The 8,530-nt window shown below is 49.5% G+C and overlaps 1 long non-coding RNA gene across 1 annotated transcript; it reads right to left on the reverse strand.

Annotated features, from left to right (window-relative positions):
- Positions 1-577: 577 nt before the first annotated feature.
- On the reverse strand, positions 578-8,277 carry LOC103262222. Its single transcript, XR_504410.1, has 2 exons — positions 8,126-8,277; positions 578-2,534 (listed from the first exon to the last, which is right to left on the reverse strand). It is a non-coding gene; the product is annotated as an uncharacterized LOC103262222 (long non-coding RNA).
- Between the last annotated feature and the right edge of the window lie 253 nt (positions 8,278-8,530).

An 8,530-nucleotide genomic window follows, 5' to 3' on the forward strand; every position in this document is an offset into this window, starting at 1 on the left:
TAAAGTAGCAGCACATGTAGCAACCTGGGTGAACCTTGAAAACATTATGCTGAGTGAACGAAGCATGAAAGACCACATATTGCAAGATTCCAATGATATGAAATGTCCAGAACGGACACATCTACAGGCACAGAAGGTAGATCTGTGATCGTCCGGGGCTGGGGCCAAATGAGGAGTGATATTCCATGGGCGTGGGGTTTCTCTTTGGGGTAATGAAACGTCCTAGAATTGTGGTGATGGCTGCACGACTTTGAATGTACCAAAACCACGGATGTGTCCATGAAGGTAGGTGGATGGTGTGATATGTGGGTTAGAGCCCAATAAAGCTGTTTAAAGACAAGTATGTATTTGTAATCCCAGGGGGCTTTTAGGTCTTAGAGAAATGGCTTGACTCGCCGCCTGGCAGATCAGCTTGCTCACCAGGCCCGGACTCCACAGGAAGCTTCCTGGAAGCCTTTGGTTCACGCTGCTGCTGGGATGCAGCGCTCAGGGCTCCTGCCCACTCCTACCCCAAGGCCATGGAAGCTACAAACATGGAACACACAGCGCAGAAACGGAAATGATCACTCCACACATGTTCCTCACAACCGCTCTTCACACTTTTATTGTCAATGCTTGTCACATGGCAGATACAGGGTTGTCTTCTTCCAAAATCCAAACCCACGCTCAAAGACCACCACTGACCAGGAAACTCCACTTGTACAAAACCATCCCCCCCACTTTTCATGATTGGAACAGTTTTCCTGACAGTCTGGGAGTGTTGAAAGGTGACCGGCACATTTGCACATGCAAAAAATGAGTGTCCCCCAAGACCCCGACAGTTTTCAAAATTTGCCATTGGCTTGAAGGTAACATTTGAGGCTTTGGGCTTGTGAGGTTTCCTTGCCACTGAGAGGGGAAAACCCTTGTGAACTGAGAGGCTGGGGGATAGATAGTTCATGAATGTTAACATGGACGGGACAGAATCGTATCATCAGGATAAGGAACAGCCACGGTTTTTCATGCTTGTGAGGGTTAACTGTAAGAGCGGGCAAAAGGATTCCAGTTTACATAAATTAAAAGCAAACAACATTTTTCAGCTGGGTGGGAAACAGGAAAACTGTGACATTGGCCAGTGATCAGCATTTTTCTGCCCATGTGAGGGTCTCGCGAGACCCTTTTCTTGGACCATCCTCAGACCCCATACTGCAGCCAGTCAACTGATGAATTAAATAACACAAGTTATAAAACTTTAAAAATGGGGCATTTACAGTCAGGGACATAAATACGTGCTTTTAAAAGTGTCTACATACATATTTACAGAGTTGCAAGATCAACTATAGTAGCCCTGAAAAGAAAATCCCTTTATCATGTGACCACTCGTGCTCGTCAATTTCCCTCCTGCCACTTTGGGTTTGATGTGTCACTGTTGAAATCAGAGCTGAGGAAACAGCACCAAAGTGGTCTCAGACATCCTCACCTGGGGTCTGCCCCAAAGGCACAAAACCCAAGAACCTCACTGAACTGGGTCTGACGCCGAGCCCAGCTCACCCGTTTGTCCGAGACAAGGACTGTCCACCAGAGAGCACAAGTCAGCCCCGTGAGTCCCTGGCAGGTGATTTATGGCCTCCGGGAATCTCTTCCCCCTGTGCTTTTTAATCCTTCTTCTTCTTCTTTTTTTTTTCATTTACCAAATATTTTGTTTGTTTCCCTTTGGAGCTAATTTGAGAAGCTCAGACTGAAGGTGTTGATGGTCCCACCCGGGGAGCATATGCAGGGTACGGAGATATCCCCACACCCCCACACCATCCCCTGCCCTTCACGAGGGAGGAAACGGATCTACAAGTTGGGGATGAGGTGTTCCTCCCAGGCACACCTGCTTCAGGGGTTCTCTGCAAAGACTCAAGAGCAATGAACTGATGAGGATTTCAAGTCTGGAAATGACTCAAGAGCCAGAAGCTGGGACTGTTTAGGCAAGGAAGGGGGCTTTCCAAGCACTGGAGCTGAGGGGAATGTTCTGGCTGGCTCCAATGTGTCTATATGCTATTGATTCCCAGAGATGCCTCGGGGAGAGGGAAGTGGGGAAGGGGGTGGTATGGAAAGGGAAGTTGGTCTTCTCCTGAAGACCTTCCTGGCAGAGGACCAAAGCTGACCCCCGGGGCAGACCAGAATCCCCTCAATGGCAAAAGACAACTCCAGAAGCAAAAAGCAGGGTCAAGGAGCTCTTGAAAAATTGCATAGTAGGTGGGGCCCCACCCCAACCGGCAGGCTGAGCTGCAGAACACCATCCCAGGAGTTGCATCCAAGTATCATCCCAGAGGACAGTGTGGAGTCCGCAACCTTCCTGCCTCCCGGGGATTCAGGACCCTTGTTTGAAGACCACTCGTGCACCTGCACGAGAACACACATGCGCGCGCACACACACGCACCCACACACACACACACAAACACACTCCCTTTCTCTCGCAGGCTCACACAACCAGGAAAGGTCGGTGCTCCCTGTAGGGCAGACTGCCAGTCCCTTTGGCTTCACTGATTCCAGGCCACTTCAGGTGCTGAGGAGAAAAAATAATAATAATGATAATGATGACCACAGATTCAACTCCTGCCGTGGCTGTTCGTATGACTCCAGTGAGTTTTGTAAACAGACTATTTATTTATTATTTTTTTTTTTTATTTTTTCAAGTTGGAGTCTCACTCTGTCGCCCAGACTGGAGTGCAGTGGCACACTCCCAGCCACCGCAGCCTCGACCTGCTGGGCTCCGGTGATCCTTCCGCCTCAGCCTTCCAAGTAGCTGGAACTACAGGCGCGCGCAACCACACCCGGCTAATTTTCTGATTTATTGTAGAGATGAGGTCTCACCAAGTTGCCCAGGTGGGTTTCGAACCCGCGGGCTCAGGCAATCCACTCACCTCAGCCTCCCAAAGCGCGGGATTACAGGCTGAGCCACCGAGCCCGGCTAACAGAATAATTATTGAAGTATACCGTACATACAGCAGAAAGCACAGCTTGATGGATTTTTATAGTGAACACACCTGGTAACACACATGGCACCCAGAACCCACTGGCACACAGATGAAGAGCAGAATGTGATCCAACTACCCATCAGCCCCAGGCCCATCCCCCCTTGTAGGATACATTTACAGTCCCCTACCCACCTGAAATAACCACCTTTCTGACCTCTAACACCATAGCTTGGTTCCTCTCATTTTTTAACTTCAGTAGAATCAATCAGAACCTATCCCTTTGCATTTGGCTCCTTCCACTTAGTGGCTGTGAGATCCATCCCTCCCGAGGACGTGGTTGTCATTTCATCTTTATAGTTTTCTGTGGTAGGAATACACCATGCTTACCGAACTCTTCCACTGCTGATGCACAAGTGGGCTGTTTCCAGCTTGGGTCATACGAGTAATGCTGCTGGGACACTTGTATGTGTCTAGAAGACACGGATGGCACACAGAGGTACACGTTTCTACCGAGTATCTCCTGCTGTGGGACTGCTGGGTCTGAGGCATCCACACATCAGCAGCAGCAACATTGACACACAGTCACAAAGTGGTTGTAGCCTCACTTAGTTCTATTCAAATGCTCACTGCAGTCCTTGTGGCAGGTGACAGAGATCCCCATTTTTTTTTTTTTTTTTGAGTCAGGGTCTCACTCTGTCACCCAGGCTGGAGCGCAGTGGCACAATCACATTTCACTGCAGTCTGGACCTCCTGGGTTCAAGTTATCTTCCCACCTCAACCTCCCTAGTAGCTGGAACTACAAGCATGCACCACCACATCCAGCTTTTTTTTTTCTTCTTTCGAGATGAGTCTCCCTATATTGCCCAGGCTGATCTCAAACACTTGGGCTCAAGCAATCCCCCTGCCTCAGCATCCCAATGTACAGAAATTACAGGTATGAGCCATTGGGCCCTGCCAACAACCCCCCAAAAACTCTTGATGGGGCTAGAAAGAGCTTCTTGCAGTGGAATAGGGTAGAAAGGGCACCTTCCAGAGGGGAAGCTTCCTCTTCCAGAGAACACCTGCTTGTGTAGGAGACTGGCCCGGCTGCCTGTGCCCATGAGCCAAAACAGGGGGAGGAAAAGAAACAGAGACAGGCCCAGCTGTGGAGCAGCCACATTCTCTCTGCTTGGCGTGGCCAGCGAATGTGGGTTTTCCATGGATTATATGGGATTCATAAAAGAAGCCACCCTGCCAGTCTCCCACCTGGGGGAGCAGTCTTCTGGAGGGGCCTCAGCAGCATGGACTGGGGCCAGACCGGAGTGGGAGGGGAACTGTCATATGACGGAGATGGGTGGGGGTCCATCTCTACTACTCCAGGACCCCAGGAAGCTGTCCACAAAGAGCCCCGAGGCCAGCTGGTCTTAACCAAAGGAGCAATGACAGCCAAGAAGATCCTGATGGTGGCTAGACAGCTGAGAAGTGCTGGTTCCCACCTAGGCCTCCTTAGCCCCTTGGGCAGAAGTCTGCCAGCCCCAAGGGCAGGAAAGACACCAGGGTGAGGGAGAAGGTGTAAAGGAAGTCTCACATGAGACCAGATGGTGCAGCACTCCTACACCTGACAGTGAACAGAAAGTTCTGGCTGTGCCAAGACACAGAAAAGTGGACTCGGCAGAGGCTAGCAGAAAGTAGGAACTGCCAGGCGCCAAGTTCCTCTGTGTTCATACCACACTCTGTTTGGACCATCCAGAAGACCCAGAAGACCCAGACCCAGAAGAGCCTCTCACCCAGAAAGGGCAGCAGGGGCAAAGTGGCCCAGCCTCAAGACCGTCGAGAAGGTCATCCTTTTTCCGAACAAAACCCACATGTGGCCGGGCTCGGTGGCTCAGTCTGTAATCCCGCGCCTTTGGGAGGCTGAGGTGAGTGAATTGCCTGAGCCCGCGGGTTCGAGACCCGCCTGGGCAGTGAGACCTCATCTCTACAATAAATCAAAAAATCAGCTGGGTGTGGTGGCGCATGCCTGTAATTCCGGCTACTCGGAAGGCTGAGGCGGAAGGATCTCTGGAGCCCAGCAGGCCGAGGCTGCGGTGGCCGGGAGCGGCCACTGCACTCCAGTCTGGACGACAGAGTGAGACTCCAACTCAAAAAAAAAAAAACCCACATGTGCCCACAATTTTACATGAAGTGGGCACAGCTTGCTTAAAGCCCAGCATCCATCCTGGGAGTCGGAAGACCAGAGTGCTGATGCCAGCTCTGCCACGTGCCCCTCTGTGTCTCAGTTTCCCTCTCTGTAAAATGAGGGGGTTGACCTGCATCATACCATCCTGTGCTAAAATTCTTTGCCACTGCCCTTTAAAAAGATCTACTGGAACTGTGTTCAACGGTTCTATCAACTGGACTGTGTTCCCCTCAAATTCATATACTGAAGCCTTCATACCCAGTGAAACGGTATTTGGAGTTGTGGCCTTTGGAGGGTAATTAGGGTGTGATAAGATTCTGAGGGTGGGCCCCTGCTGAGGAGATGACTGTGCTTCTAAGAAGAAACACCAGAAAGGCTGCTGTTTCCCCACCCTCACCATGTGAGGACACAACAAGAAGGTGGCCATCTGCAAGCCAGGAAGTGAGCTCTCACCAGAACGTGGCTATGCTGGCACTCTGATCTGGTATTTTCATCCTCGAGAATGGTCGGGAAATACATTTCTGTTAAACATTTAAGCCACCCTGTCACCAGTCAGTGGCATTTTGTTATGGCAGCCCAAGCTAAGGCAAGCAGTATAAGATGGTAAAAAAAAAAAATCACTAAAAATAATAATAATATAAGGAGTAAATTCTTGATGTAAATGCAAATTTAAGAAATGGGGGAAAAGGCTACAAATTTAAGGAGTAAGTTTCAGCCTCTTTGAAAGTAAACTGCTGAGTTTGGAAGCTTCATGGTTGGTGAGTAAATAGAGGCTGTTAGTTGCAGGCACAAATCATGTTAGGCCTCTGTACATCTGAGCACTTAGCTTGGGAAGCTATGTATGTTGGAAAAGGAGGAAGGATAAGACATCCATCTGGGATGGTGCCCCAGCCCTCGGGGAGAGCCCAAATTAACAAGACTTGGCAAATTCTGCATACATTGCAATGTCATCATCGCCGAGACAACGGTAGCCAACAGAAATGGCCCAGCCTGTTCAGGAAGCCGTCCCAGCTGCACCTGACTCTCCCTCAGGCTGCCGAAAACACCTGCTCTGGGGAAAAAGCCATGCCCTGGTGCCCACTGACACGGAGGTTCACGCAGCAGTCTCCACCACAGGGCGGATCCCAGGACACGAGCAAGAACCAAGGCTGGAACTTCTCATCCTCTCCCTGCCTCCCATTTTTCAGAAGACTCTAGCCAAGTCTCTTCTCAGGGCCTCAATTTTTCCTTCTGTGAAATTGGAGGCTCATCTCCAGGGCTTCACAGTTCTGTGCTGTCTTGGAGTCTGTTTCAACTTTGTTCCATAGGGTTCCAGCTCAGGATCATGTCTCCCCTCAGGGAACAGCTGGCTCCAAAAAGGTGGACTCAGTCCAGCTGCAGACAACAGACTCTCCAGGAAAGTTAGATTTTATTGTCATCCCCTCCCCAACCCTCAGAGAAATAAGGCCAAGTCAGAAACTCCAACTACTTAAGGAAGAAAGAGTGAGTGAAGTCTGGGAGCTGGAGGGAAGGCAGAGGGAGGAAGGGTCTTTGCTTCTTGGTATAACATAAAAGCCCCCAAAGTTTCAGAATTTAACCCATCCTTGCCTTGAACAACTAACTTCTCATTCCAAATGACCCTGACTGGGGGTCTAGCTCCCTCCTTAAGCTAGGCAGGCATTCCAAGACTTCAGTGTGTCCCAGAACCATGTGGCCACTTGCTAATGCAGGTTCCCCGGTGACACCCACCAGGATACTTGATTTGTGTATCTGGAGTGGGGCCCTGGAGTCTGTATTGATAACAGTGCCCAGATCTTCTGATGCGTGGGGTCCTCTAATCACGCTGTGGGATGCTGACCTCAGGGACATAGTGAATGCAGTTGTGCTGTGTCACCAACAGAGGGGCCCAAGTCATCTTGTGGGTCACTAGCAAAGCCCAGGCACTCCAGAGATGAAAGTCTGGCTTCCGTGGTTTTATCCATCAGAAAACTTAATCTAAGTTTTACATCATGGATAAGTGTGGGTTGAGTATCCCTTATCCAAGATGCTTGAGACCAGAAGTGTTTCAGATTTTGAATTGTTTTCAATTTTGGAATATTTGCATTTGATACTTACCTGTTTAGCAGCCTTAATCCAAAAGTTCAAAATCTGAAATGTTCCAGTGAGCATTTCCTTTCAGCATCATGTTGGCACTCAAAGCGTTTTGGGCTTTGCAGCATTTCAGATTTTGGATTTTGGGATTAGGCATGTGTAGTCTGTATTATTTTTACTTTCAAATACCTGTGGGAGTAGGGACTCCATGATCCTTTCTGGGCTTAACGCCTCTGAAGGTCTCAACTGAGGACTGAGTATAATTACTACTTTTTTTTTAATTTTAAAGAATGCAGGATTGCATATATTGTTTTTATTTTCTTCTTTATACATGATTGTATTTTTCAATTTTGTGAAGATAGTGGGAGCCACTGCTATTATCAAGAAGAACTATTTAAAAAGATACTGTAAAATTCTATTTTTTAAAAGGACTTTAAAAAAGTCGACAATAGAATACATTTTCGGTCTTACAATTTAACTCAGAAGAATCCAGGGGGTTATGAGCATTTCTCTTTCAGGTTTTTTAAATGAATTACTACTTTTTATGATCATTATCACTACAACCATGGTAACTAATACTTACCTAGTGCTTACTACCGAGCAGGGACTGTTCTAGGTACTCTGCACATTTGACTCTTGTAATTCTCACAATCATCCCAGGAAGCAGGTTGTGTTCACTTTACAAATGGGGAAACTAAGGCTCAGAGACATTAAGTAACTTGCTTGAAGTCCTGTGACCAGCAAGTGGCAGAGCTGGGATGTGAACCTGGGTGGTCCAGAGTCTATACTCTCAGCCCAGTGCCCTCCTGGAGGGAGACCCCGCACCTGGCACACACAAGGCATCATGCCACCCCTTTCTCTCCCTCCTTCCCCACTCAAGACCCGAACCCAGCCCCCTCGGCCCCCAGACCCACCCAAACGGGCCAGCTGCTGCTGTGTCCAGCCTCATACCTGTCAGGGAGCAGGCGAAGTGTCTACTCTTTGAAGAAGGGTCCCTGGAACTGGGCTGCAGCCGGGGCCTTGACCTTCCTACACTGCCTGGTGATGTACGGAGCCGCTGGCGGAGGGCATCGGGACGCCAGGCGGAGGCTGTAGCTGCGCGGGAAAAGGAACAACACACACTGTCACCTGGAGCCCAGCCAGGTGCCCCAGACTCATGGCCGGAGGCGGGGGAAGGGTTCCTTAGTGCCGGTCACCACCTCCCAGGCTCAGGCAGGACTGCATTTCCCAGACACCATGCAGCCAGGAGCATGGCTTCAGCTCACCGGGCATGAGTTTAACCACCATGTGAGCTTTACCATGCTTGACCCCCTGTGCTCCTACCCCTCAGAGGTGGTCACAGATGCATGGGTGAGA

This window comes from Carlito syrichta, unplaced genomic scaffold (genome assembly GCF_000164805.1).
Source record: "Carlito syrichta isolate Samal-C Ts95f unplaced genomic scaffold, Tarsius_syrichta-2.0.1 Scaffold304393, whole genome shotgun sequence".
In the NCBI taxonomy this organism is placed as follows: Eukaryota; Metazoa; Chordata; class Mammalia; order Primates; family Tarsiidae; genus Carlito; species Carlito syrichta.